A 13382-nucleotide genomic window follows, 5' to 3' on the forward strand; every position below is an offset into this window, starting at 1 on the left:
TTTTTTGCATATTACCCCTACCTATCTTTAATTTTGATGCCTTGTTGAATGGTCTCCTAACCTCTGGTGAAATTCATATTATGCCTTAGAGATCTTTTATACTGTTAGGGCCGAGGAATTGTTGATTGATCTCATTTGATAAGTTTTAGATATCTGCTTTTGAAATAGAAGAAATTCCTCGTCAATTTTAGAGGTGTTAGAAGCAGAATTTAGAGGACTATAAAATAAGATAATTGTAGAGTTTGATGTTGTTTAAGTATCTGTAAAATTTCAGATTTTATACATCCGTATTTTATGAGATATGATTTTATTAGTAAGCTATCTTATATGGGATGTCTGTGCATAACATCAAGATTGATTTGTATTTTTGATGATCATAGAGATTGATTTGGATAAGGTGAAAAATAGAAAACTTGTTTATTTTTTTAGGTTATCTAATTGTTAGTAAGATTATATTTATTTTAGACTTGTAGGTTCGAGAGATATGAATATTTGAAAGGGATATGTCAGAATTATAATTCTACAGAAATAGTTGAAGGTTCAAATGAATGTTATAATTTGAGTAGTTTTCTAAATAATGTGAATTTTGGATATGTTATTGCCTTAGGTGTCTACATTTCTCTGAATCTTGAAATTAGTAATTTGGAAAGTATATATAAAGTTGTGAGGGATTTAGTACTCAACGGTCATTATGAATTTATTCATATGCCTGCATAGTGAATAATTGCTATTGTACCATCGCAAGATCCATATTTGGGAGAGTATAGTGATAGCTTAATCTTTTGCTTTTATACCCTTCTGAAAACTTTCTTGCAAACCCATGATTATTGTAAAATTCATTTTGTTGGTGAAACTAATGGGTTACTTCCCAATTTTAGGGCATAATGGAGGAACTTGATTTGCCTTAGATTTGGAGTTTTTGGGCTTTAATTAGGTAAGTAACACCATATATAAATGCATATGTATATATAAATTTTTTATTATCAACAATTTTGAATTTATTTAAATTCTTTTAAAGCTTGCTTATATAATATTAAAACGTTTGTTGGGCTTTAATCCAGTTTCTATTATCATATACTAATTAAATTTTTGAATTACTTTTCTTTCCCTAAAACATTAATTGTCACACTTTGATCATGTACGTTATTCTTTGAACTATTATGTTTGTAAATCTTTTGAATATAAGTGAATTATTTTTACTTGTGAAGAAGTGGGATCATGCGTATGTTTGTATGCTTGCTTGACAACTTATTCTGCAAATTCTATTATGCCCTGACCTATCTAAAATTCTGTTTGAAATTATGCAATTCTAAAATTCTAAAATTATGTTTTGTTTTTGGATAAAAAAGTTATTTTGATAAAAATAGGTTTAGTCTTCATTTAACTAGGCACTAACCCTGTCACTGGAGGTAAACACTAACCATGTCGACATGAAACTTTGACTCTGTTAAAAAACTATAGTTTCTCATCATTTCGTCGGTGAAGAATAATGGCCTTTGATATTCTAGCTCGGTTTTCGAGGGTAAAAAATGAGCTCTGATATTTTGGCTCGGGTCACTAAGAGTAAACAAATGATCTCTGATATTTTATTTTGCCCATAGTGATTCAAAGACAAATATTTTTGTATGTTATTAAATTACATTTTATTGAACCACTTTGGTTTTATGAACTATATTTTGGAGAAATATTTGTGCTAAATGATATTTTTAGCGGGTTACTTACTGGGCTATCAAGCTCATAATCTTGTTGTTGTTTTTTTTTTTTCAGATCCGGAGTAAATAATACAACATACATCTTAGTGAGTTAGCGAGAGATTGTGTTCTTGATCATTTTTATTTTTGAGTTGTCATTCTATCTGTGTGAGTATTTGTTTATGTACTAGAACACCAGCTTGTATTTGAAGTAACAATTTGGAACCTTGCAAATTTCTGATTTTGACTTTTGAAATCACAACTCTATTAGATTGTATGTTTGTTTTGAGATAGGTTTTGAGGCCTTGCATGTCTATTGTGCTATGCACTATTGGTGTGCGGCCATTTGTCTGCGCACCGGGTATTATATAACGCACAAGGGCCTCATTATCTATTGCACAAACGTATAGTATAACAAAGGACCAACTTCATAAAAGCAAAAGAATTCAAGGGATACAATAACTAGATTTACAACTATGATAAGAGGAAAACTAAAAGTGAAAGAGTAAAAACTTTAAACAAATAACAAGTTCCAGGTTTACAAACAGAAGAACTATTTACATGCTAACCAACTGGTGTTCTCTCAACCACCCCCACTAAGCTATCCACCACACACTTCTGATCTAAAAAGGATAAAATAACTATTTATGAGCTTGACAACCTAGTAAGCACACACTAAAAATACTAGGATCACATAAAAATTTCAATATTTCAAAATCAAACTTAAGTGTGACATTGTACAATAAATGTTAGGAACAAAACCCAGAAATAAGAATATTTTAAACAAGTTTATTTATCAAAATGAACGAGCATATATGACCCCCAAATAACTAATGCCAAAACAAAACATCAGAATTTATATATTTAAACTCAGTGACCCGAGTCGAATTTCAGAGCTCAATTGTTTACCTAGGTGACCTTGGCCAGAATATCAGAGGCCGTTATTCTATCACCGACCGAATGGTGCTGAAACTATAGTTTCTATTTCATAAGTATATGTCAACACAGCTAGTGTTTAACCCCTCAATGACAAGGTTAGTGCAAAGTTAATTTCGGGGACTACGAGTTTCTATATAAAAAATATGTCGGGTCCAAAATTATTGTCAACTTAACAATACTGAAATTCGGTGATTTTTTTTTTCTAACAAAAATAATTCCAATTATATCAAAATAAGTTAATGCTAATAGGTTGCAGTATGAATTAAAATATAAGTAATCAACAACTGAATACGTAATTAAGATTATAAATAATAATTTATGAAACAATTCAATATTCAAACAATGGGTTTTTTTCTATGTTTTATAATTTAATAAGTAAAAATGAAATAAGTAAATAAATAACTAAATGAACAGTTCTTATCAAGTTAACATATATATAATCCGTAATATACTAAAATGTCAAAAATCAAATAAATAAACATCAGTATATTTTGAAAGTAATTATCAATAGGCACAAAGGTCAAAACACAAAATATTTAAATAGTAAATCAGGAATGGTTTTAGCACCAAAACTCAAAATAAATTAATTATTATGTAAATAATTGCCGGTAATTGAAAATTTTATAATATTATAATTTATATGTAGCTACGTACCTATCTTATGCCCAAATCTCTAAATTCACTCCGAAATTAGGAATTGAGGGAATATCCTATATTTGAGAGTACATTCCAAAGCTATTAATAAGAGTGATCCACACAAGCCTAGAAATTATACCAAATTAACTCTCACTCATTAAACGACCGCATACTGTATACTAACTACTGTACACAATTATAACAAGGTTAAACTGAGGAACTTTAACACAAGGAGATCAGCCATATTCCAATGTATTATAGAAATATCAAAAGGAGTTAACTATAATTCCTTGCTATAAAAATCCAAATCCAAATATTGCTACCCAGCCTATTGACATGGCATAAAAGCATTCAAACTGAAGCTACTAATAATTATTCTGAAATTTTAATCTATGCTATTCCTTGATTATAACAACCATATTTGACAAGATAACAAAAGTATATGATTTTATTCAATATGCATTAATTATATGTGATGCTTGGAAACAAAGGAATTGAATTTGGCAAGCATTTACATGAAAAAAAAAAAGCAAGAACTACAAACAGAACCCATAACCTCAATAAGAAAGAGTGGACAGAAAGGATGAGCCTAAAATAAAATGGACATGACAAGATAAGCAAAAGATTCTCAAAGCCTGACAAAGGAATTATTGGAAAGTCCACAAGTGATGCAACGGCAATATAAGTAAGAAAATGATATAAAAACCAATAATTGAGATATTCTTATCCCATGTTCTTTGAGTTTTTCGACACCTAAGAATGCAATATCAAATTGAGGATCAAATAAGAGCTGACCAGGAAGAGCCGGTCACAATTAGATTAGAAAATTTAACCCTAAAACCTAATCCAACATAGTACGGGATGATTCCTTGCTACGAGATAAAGAAGGCAAAACTACAAGCTCTCAACATCAAAACTCTTTCAACCAAGGCGTGCAATTTAAATTAAGATAATTTTGCATACTTATGAATGCACAAATAGAGATACCATACAAGGCATGGATCTAGAAAAACTAGATCTTATCTAATGGACTACCCATATCACCCTAAACATAAGATATCAAACCACAAAATTATTCAAAAAATCGCAGGCCATACACACTTATAATCTGTCTCTTTGGAAGGGATTCGTGGAGAAAAATCCAATGTTGTGAACAAAGAAACTCCTCTATTCCTCAATGTAGACAGGATCAGGAAACCAGAGATAGGGTAATAGTTATAGGTGTTTCTTTCTTATCCCATAGAGTGGTCATTGAAGCGAGATGCTTGCGAGACGTGGTTGGAAATTTGAATTAAAAAGATGGAATTTTGCAACCATTTTAAAAAAATAGATGATAAGGATAAGGTATAACGTGTTATTTAAAATTATAATAAACATACATCTACACAATCGCATTAACACTCTATGAAACCTTATTGTGGGCTAATGACAATCTCTTAAGTGGATAATCTTCAATCGTAGAGAAAGATTATCCCTAATCCGAATACAGAGTATAAATGCAATTTCTCTTAAAATCCACTCCACATGATTGCAAAGAGTACGGAGATTATCACTAATCCACTTGGAAGGATTGCGGGAGACAAAGTCTCCAAAGTACCCTAACCAGAGGTGCACCTACTATCCTCTCGAATTGCGTCAAGTTTATGCTAGGTGGAAATTTCTTCTTATCATGTAGCAATACCAAATATGATAGCTAGGGCTTTTGCCTCATTAGCAACCAAACATTCAATTACACAATTAGACTCAAATAGATGAGATTGCAATTAAGAAAACAATTAAAGCATCAAAGATCCAACAACCAATGTCAAAATATAAACCCTAGAGTTTGACTATGCACAAACACCTACAAATTAGCCCTCCATTAATAGAGATAAAGTATTTAAGATACAAAGGATAAGAGGAGGCATGAAGGACATGAAAACCCCCTTCTCAATTTTGTTGATGAAGAATTGCCGAAGAATACCTCGGTAGGTTTCCACGCTCGCAGCCAAGATGAGCTTGACGGCTACGATCTTCAATCCTCTTGAATGTTGAACTAAATCCCCCCTGAAATTGCTCCTTAGGTACTATAGATTAATCTCTTATCTTCCCTAACTTCGCCACCAAGAATCACCCAAAAGAAAAGAATTGGATGCCCTAAAAATCCTCATTAGGCCTATTTATACCTGACTGCTTACGGGTTGCATATGGGCTTAAGGACATGGCTGTAAAGGGAGCTGGAGAAGATAGTCGCAAGGCTTACGGGACCACTTATGCCTGTAAGTCATGTCTGTAAGGTCTTCTGTTTATGTTACTCGTCTAGCTTTATGGCCGTAAGTACTGGACCGTAGACTTCACTATGTTGCTTCTTACGACTGCCTTATGAGCGTAAGCTATGGTCGTAAACTCCTTTGGATGGTCCTTACGGGCGTAAGCCATGCCCATAAGGTCCTTTGATTTGGCTCTAAATCCCCCTTGTGGGAATAAGCATGCCCATATGGTCTTCTGGGATTGACTTACGCCAGTAAGGTTGGCCACAAACTACCCGTAAGCATCCCAATTTTGCCTTAACCTTGTTTAAATGATGTCGAGATAGCTCCAACTTCATTGTTTGAAGTCTGAAATACTTCTTTTGGCTCTCTCTCATCTTGGAGTGCTGCCCTAAGCCTATTAATATGAAACACACTAGATTTAGTATCGAATTCCACAATATAATTCTACTACATGCCAGATGAGTATACAAATTGGTAAAAAATACATACATATTATACACTCATCAAACCTATACAATCAGTGAAAGCAACCCCAAACTTTAGATTCTAGTTCTTGTACATTTTATACCAATCGCCAGAGCCTTTAGTTCAACCTTCAAGCTGAATCAAGCATCTAATTTATAAAAACTTGCAACATATGGGACCTATAATTACAAACCCTATCCTCTTTATAGCCTCTTCTCACTGCCAACATGCATCATAGAAGTGATAAATGCCTAAGATTGGAACAATTCATTAAAAACATCCTCATTTGGAAATTTGTTGAAGTTGTATATTCCAGCACATGATGAATTGTTCTTCTTACAACCTCCATTTCTAGTTGGAGACTCTAAACTTCAAATAATCATCTTTTCTCAGCTATCAGGTGAACAAAAAGGGAAGTTAGTAGAGGTTTTCAAGAAATACAAGGGTGCAATCGCCTAGAAGATCCAAATATCAAGGGAATTAATACCTCTTTTTGTACCCACAAGATCTTGATGGAGAATGACATGTCCGAATTGTGTGTGTGTGTGTACCGCAAGTGCACAGGTATCAAATAAATAAAATACCCGGTGAGTTGGGTAGTTGAATCCATAGGGAACATGATTACTAGTACTAACTGCTTCCTTATTATCTAGCCTAATGATAAATAGGATGATGTGATGATCTAACGTGCAAAAAAATGAATACCGGAGATGAATATGCAAGGGCAAAATAGAGGGAGATCTCAATCAGTATAAAGTGGGGCATTCAGGCAATGCTCCCCCTAAGATTTCAATTATTAGGTACTAGGTATGCAAAGTGTTTCTAGAATGAGTAGGTTAAGTCGTGGAAATCTAAAGATAATCGGATCATGCCTCCAGATCACCGATACTGGTCCCCTACGAGGTCTCGGTGGAGAAATCGCTCAATCTCAACACCTCACATCACATATGACCGTAAAGCACTCTAGGGATTCCAAAAAGTGTATCCGATTCCTAAAAATAGACCTAACCCTACCTCTAGATGAAAGGTCCCTAACCCCCTACAAGGTCTCCTGTGGAGAAATCTCTCAATCTCACACCTCACACCAAATATGGTTGCATAAACCTTAGGGAATACGGAGATAGAATACAGTAATCGGAGGGAAAAGGGAACACTCCACTATCTCCTGACTCACCCTCTCAACTCTCTTCAATCTCGGGGTTTCTAACCCTAATGGAGGCCTCTCTCACTAAGGCATCAAATCATGCAAACCAAACAACCATGAGATCAATAAGGCAAGCAAGCATTAGGCAAACAATATTGAAACTCAACCAAACTCGGATTAAATAGAAACACAAAGCAAATCCACAAAAGGTTAGAATCCTAGGGTTCACAAGCCCAAATAACCTCTAGGGGTTTAGCTTTCCATGGAGCAATATACACAACAAACCATCAATGAATGAAAGTATATAAAAGCCATAAAAATAAACCTCACTATATACGAAATGATGGCCTTGATGGAGAGCTTCGACTTCTTGAAGGATCCACTCCAAAGCTAGGATCACCAGTGGCTTCCTTGAAGCTATGATGGAGAAGGAATTGATCAAAGTTGGTGAAGACGCGTCTCCTAAGCCGCAAAGACCTCCTCTCCAAACCCTAGTCGTCTTCCCCTCAAGAGCCGCATAAAAGATGTCAAAGAATAGGGTAAGAGTGCTATTTATAAGCTACAGGAATTTTCATGCGGTCGTGTAAACATTTTTTCTATGACAGTACTACTAGAGTAAAATATTACAGTGTTTTGGTATGTTGCTTAGCTACAGTCTCTTCATACATGCGGTTCAAACACTCTTCTCTTGAGGCCACATGGTCGGGCACAAGTCCATGTGGTAAGCTATAAGAATTTTATTCGTCGACTCATCATTTGAAAGGTCTTGCATTCTTCACAAAGTGTAGAAAAATGGAGATGTGGCTGCCTTTGTGCCCTTCCAACTAGCAAATTGGCTTGAATCTTCTTGGAAGTTGGCAAACACCTCCATGTTCATAAGCTCCTCTTGTGTCTTGATCCTTGGATTGAACAAGAACTCACAAAATGTGTCTTTATAGCCTATCTTTGCTTCCTTTTCTCCCTTCAAGGCATTCACAACCTAATTGCACAAAAGAACACCAAATACACTATATGAGACATAAACTATGGTAAAAATGATTCTCAATGCATGTTAAACATATGAAAAAATATGTCTACTTAAGCACTTATTAGAGAACTTCAAACCAGTTGTCCAATCTCAAAGGAGTCTAAGTCCGAAATGAAAGAGGTTGTGAAAGCTTAAGTGATGAAGCTACTCGATGCCAGAGTCATTTATCCAATATCTGAAAGTGCATGGATTAGCCCCGTCGAGGTTGTGCTGAAGAAAAGAGGAATGATAGTGGTCACTAATGAAAAGAATGAATTAATTCCGACCAGAATTATCACGGGATGGAGAGTATGCATCTATTACAGACGGTTGAATGATGCCAATAGAAAGGATCATTAACCGCTCTATTTATCGATCAGATGTTAGAAAGGCTTTCTAGTCACATGTTTTAATGCTTTTTAGATGTGATATCAAGATATTTTCAAATTCATATTGCCCCGGAGGACCAGGAGAAAATGACCTCACTTGCCCTTTTGGCACCTTTGCATACTATCAGATGTCGTTTGGGTTGTGCAATTCTCTCGCCACTTTCAAGAGGTTCATGACCGTTATTTTCGACGATCTGATTGAAGATATCATGGAGGTTTTCATGGACAATTTGTATATCTTGGAAGATTCTTTCGATTATCACCTACGTAACATGAAGAAGGTTTGTAAAAGGTGTGAGGAAACCAACTTGTGTTTTTCTTCATTTTACAGCAGAAATATGAAAAAAACAATCAAAATCAACATTTGGCAACACATATATACCATCCAGAATCAAAATATTAGATTCATCAACACTCCATTATGTCAAAAAAAGAACAAACATATATACCAACTAGAATCTTTTAAAAAACTAAAATTCATGGGCATGAATTTCAGTTTATATAATTCATGGCCATATCTTTTCAAGAAGTAACAATTAGTAAACTATACTATATACACAATGCTTGTTAGAGTTGCATATTTGATCAATGTAATTTGAAAGTTTTCTATCTAAGAAAAATCATACTTGACAAACTGAAATTTAAGTTGAAAACACTCTAAATGAAACTCCAAAAGAAAGAAGCAATTATTGAATAAGAACACAATTTGTTAGGAGTATAATGAAATTTAAATTTAAAATGAACTGCTCAGAGGTGTCACATACCGATTACTGAATAGAGCTAAGGATCCAGAGATAGGTATCCAAGCATTATTTCTTGCCTAGAGAATAAGCCAAATTTGGAACTTATTAATTACAAACTTTTAATTTGCCAAACAATACATGCCGAAGGTTGTAGTATGTTTTACATAACACAATAAGAAATTATATACTGAATGTTCAAGTTCAACAAAAACAACCTCAAATATCTATGTCGCTTGTCACTAGTTGCGTGGTATTTGCAATCTGATATCAAAATTGCTAATAACCCAATAATAACTAGAGCAATTAAATTATTACATATCAAGCAACAACTTCTAAAATGGCATGGAGTGTTAAGCATAATATAGTAGGCGAACTACAACCAACTACCAACAAAATATAGAAATATCATCATGGGGAAACTACTTGTCATTTGGACCAAACATAGTAAGATGCAGTAATCTAACATACTCATTTTCAACAGGACAAAATGAACTTAGCAACATCTAGCATATGTGATAAGGTCATCTCAAGAAATTTTATTAGCTAGACATTAGTAAAAGCAAGAGATGAGCTCTTATTTCCAACATCCACTAAATCTTTCTAGCTAAACCAAACCACTCCAACAAACTAGAATCTAGGATAACCATAGAACATTACTAAACCATCATGTGTAGATAATAAGGCCTTCTTATTCATTACTGTTTTTTCCTAGCATGATAAATCTAATCTACCATAGACAATAGGCTCATTAATTTATCACAATTACATAATTAAATATAAGAGCCAATTCAAAAACCAAGTGTTTCTTTATGCGAGAAATAACCTTGAGTAGACCTATCTCATTAGACTATATAAACCATGATCTGCCAATCCATCAATATATCAATTGAGACCATGGACATTTGCACCATTTAGTTTTAGCCAAACCTTAAAATAGTGACTAAGAATTCAAAGATAAAAACATTGTACAACCTACACAACATAAACCAGAGATATTGTAGATCCCGTGAGAGATGGTGGGCTGGACAACTTAGTCTTAGGATTTAAATGCAACTCCAAATGTAAGCTCAATGATTTAATCACTCTGAATGCAACTCCACAAATCCAAGGCACCTAATGTTCACAATATTATATAGTCCAAATCCATCCAAATCATAAAGAAAACCCTAGAAAAGAATAACAATAACATTAAATCAATCACGGTTGCAATAAAAAAACTTACTGTTGCTCCGGAATCTCATAGATCCCTGGTTATCCGACAGCAAAACCAAAAAATCCAGTGCACAACCAATAAATAAACATCAAAACAATTGAAGCACAAAAGAAGGACTTCAAAAGAATACATGACTTCAAAAGAACATCACCAAAACAACATAAAAAACCTCATTGAATCACATATTTTAAAAAGATGCGTAAAAAATCATGAAGCAGAACTAGAAGAAAACCAAAACTCTAGAAAACCTCATTGTGCATCGGAGATCGATGTCAACAATACCAATTTCATTGGAATCTATAGGGAAAAGAGAGGTCGATTAGCATGTCTTACCGTACTCTTGTCAGATCTCCATTGAGAACTCCGAAACCACGAATGGAATTGAAGCCCTAGAGATTTTGGAGCAAAAATAATTAACAAAATAGGATTTAAATATACAAGCAAAGCATGAGAAAAGCAAAGAATTACAAAAATTTGAATGGTGAAGCTGCAAATGATGGATGAAATTGAAACCATTGGATGGTAATGCTGCTCTTCCTCAACGCCCAAGTTCTACACAAAGGGATCAATGATAGAGAGTAAAGCCACTTTGAAGAAATTGCTTATTTTGTTTTTCTCTCAATGATAGAGAGATGGCCTCCAGATTGGGATTTGTTTTATGATCTCAAGAGGAATGAATGGTGGATTGTTTTAGTATTATTGTGCAGGTGAGCATGTGTAGATGAATTTTGTAAAGATTAAAAAAATAATAATTAATGATTTATCCTCTTCTTAATGAAAAGGTAAGATTTTTTTTTAATTAAGAATTTGGGATAGTGAACAATATTAGTAAAAGATATTTTTTCAGATAAATTGAAAATTAAATTTAGGGTGCAATCTAGCAAAGTTTTAAGTGTTGAAATTAAGGTCAGTGCAAGCTTGGCTCAAAAAATATTTGTTTATAATAAGAATAAATGAAGTTCAAGCTTAGCTTTTCTAGCAAGTTAAACTCAAAAAACTATGCTCAACTTTGATTCTCTAATGGGCTCAACAAGTATTTAAGCTTGAGCTCAAGGTCAATATCAAATTAATATAGTAATAAATTTATTCAATACAGTAATTTTATAACATATTTTTTTGCTATACTATTTTTTTTAGTACAAATCAAATAATTAATAAAAATAAATAAGTCTCAATTTCTTGACTGAATAGGGCAAGAGACAGAGGCTATCTGAAATAGGGCAAGAGACAGAGGCTATCTGACACTCGTATGTCATAGAACCATAAACACTTGATTATTTTATACTTATAAATGTGACCTACTTGATTGTCAAATTATAATACATAGATGAATAATAATTAAAATCTATTTTTGCTAAATAGTATAAGAGATATGCATACAAAAAAGTTATTTTAATCATTTAGGTATTTCAAAACATATAGCAAATAAATAATAACTTAGAAATATTAAATGGAACTTTGATGAGATCCACTTTGGGAAATGATGGCACATCCTTCTGGCAAGGTTTGACAATTGAGGCTTATGTATTGAAATCAATGTTATATTTTTTAAATTAATTAAACACAGTATATATAATAATATCTAAAACAAAACCGTTCTTCTAAAATCTCCAACAAAAACCAGGAAAGGACAAAGCAGCATAGTCAAGTAAAAACGAGATTTCAAACAATTTTTTTTTAATCTTGATTACTAGTAATTAAATATGTGATAGTTGGTCCTGCTAGATCATTATATTTGAAAAAATAAAGAGACCTTACCAACCAGCAAAACTATATAAATATGCCACTCAACCTCCTCTCTTTCTCACTTCAAGACCTCAGCTCATTCAACAATCTGTAGTATGTTTCGATCAGCTCACTTAAGTAAGTTGTGGGATATTTTTATATATAGATAGTATGAGTGAATGAGTTAAGGAATGGGATGAGATTAAGGTGTCTGATTTATGTCATTCTGAACATATTCTGCTTTATTTTTAAGAAAAAATTATTGTTTATTTAGTTAATTATTAATAAATGAATGTTTGGTTAATTATAGAATTAGAACACCAGAATGGGCATCACCTAGTGATATAGAGCTATCTTTCTTTGCTTGGTTTGGTTTCAGGTGGCATCATATATATGGTCCCATATTGAGTATAAATAAACTCTAGCTTTTTTGGTGAACTAATAAGTTCTGTTGCAGTGTAGGGAAGGGTATGATGGAAATGGATAAGAAGTACGTAGAGGGTGGACATAATTAATAAGAAGAATTATGGAGGAAGAGAAGAAAAGCATGAAAAGTTCCATGTGACTGATGGTTGTTTCATAAATTAAAATATAAAATATAAAGGTAAAGGTTGGAGGATTGATTTGAATTTGTGGAACAAGCAGTTATAGTAGCATTCATGTTCACTAGGAGGGACACTTAACATGTTATCATGTAGTGTTGGCGGTGGGAGTTATATGAGAATGTCACGGGAGTGTGCATGTTCACTTGCCTTTTTAAGTAGAGGCAAGATCGAAGATTTTTCAACCAGAATCAACCAGGATCACCTCCTCCGAGGTATGATAGATTGAGAATAGAGAGTTATCTCCTAGAGAAACAATTGAGGGGGGAAGAAGAAGCTTGAATTACTACTACTGCTAATACTGCTACCAATGCTGCTGCTACTGCGGATGAGCAAGGAGAAATTTCGGAAGTGTCCCAAGAAACCTCAAGCTCAACAATGATGGACTAATTCAGCATGGAACTTGTCAAGCAGGAGCAAGTTCAGACTCACATATTAGTGCCACAGACACACCTGGTGGTGAGCAAGAGACCTAGGGACTTCAACATGATTAATACATCTGAGTTGTAAGATATCTACATGGAACAGTACCACATAGAACCAAGGCACATGCCACCACTACGTAGATGGTACGGAG

General features: G+C 33.7%; 1 long non-coding RNA gene across 1 annotated transcript; it reads right to left on the bottom strand.

Moving 5' to 3' along the window:
* Positions 1-8837: 8837 nt before the first annotated feature.
* On the bottom strand, positions 8838-11133 carry LOC120268407. The gene is made up of 3 exons (XR_005538938.1): positions 10947-11133; positions 10812-10867; positions 8838-9342 (listed from the first exon to the last, which is right to left on the bottom strand). It is a non-coding gene; the product is annotated as an uncharacterized LOC120268407 (long non-coding RNA).
* Between the last annotated feature and the right edge of the window lie 2249 nt (positions 11134-13382).

Source organism: Dioscorea cayenensis, chromosome 9 (assembly GCF_009730915.1).
Source record: "Dioscorea cayenensis subsp. rotundata cultivar TDr96_F1 chromosome 9, TDr96_F1_v2_PseudoChromosome.rev07_lg8_w22 25.fasta, whole genome shotgun sequence".
Lineage (NCBI taxonomy): Eukaryota > Viridiplantae > Streptophyta > Magnoliopsida > Dioscoreales > Dioscoreaceae > Dioscorea > Dioscorea cayenensis.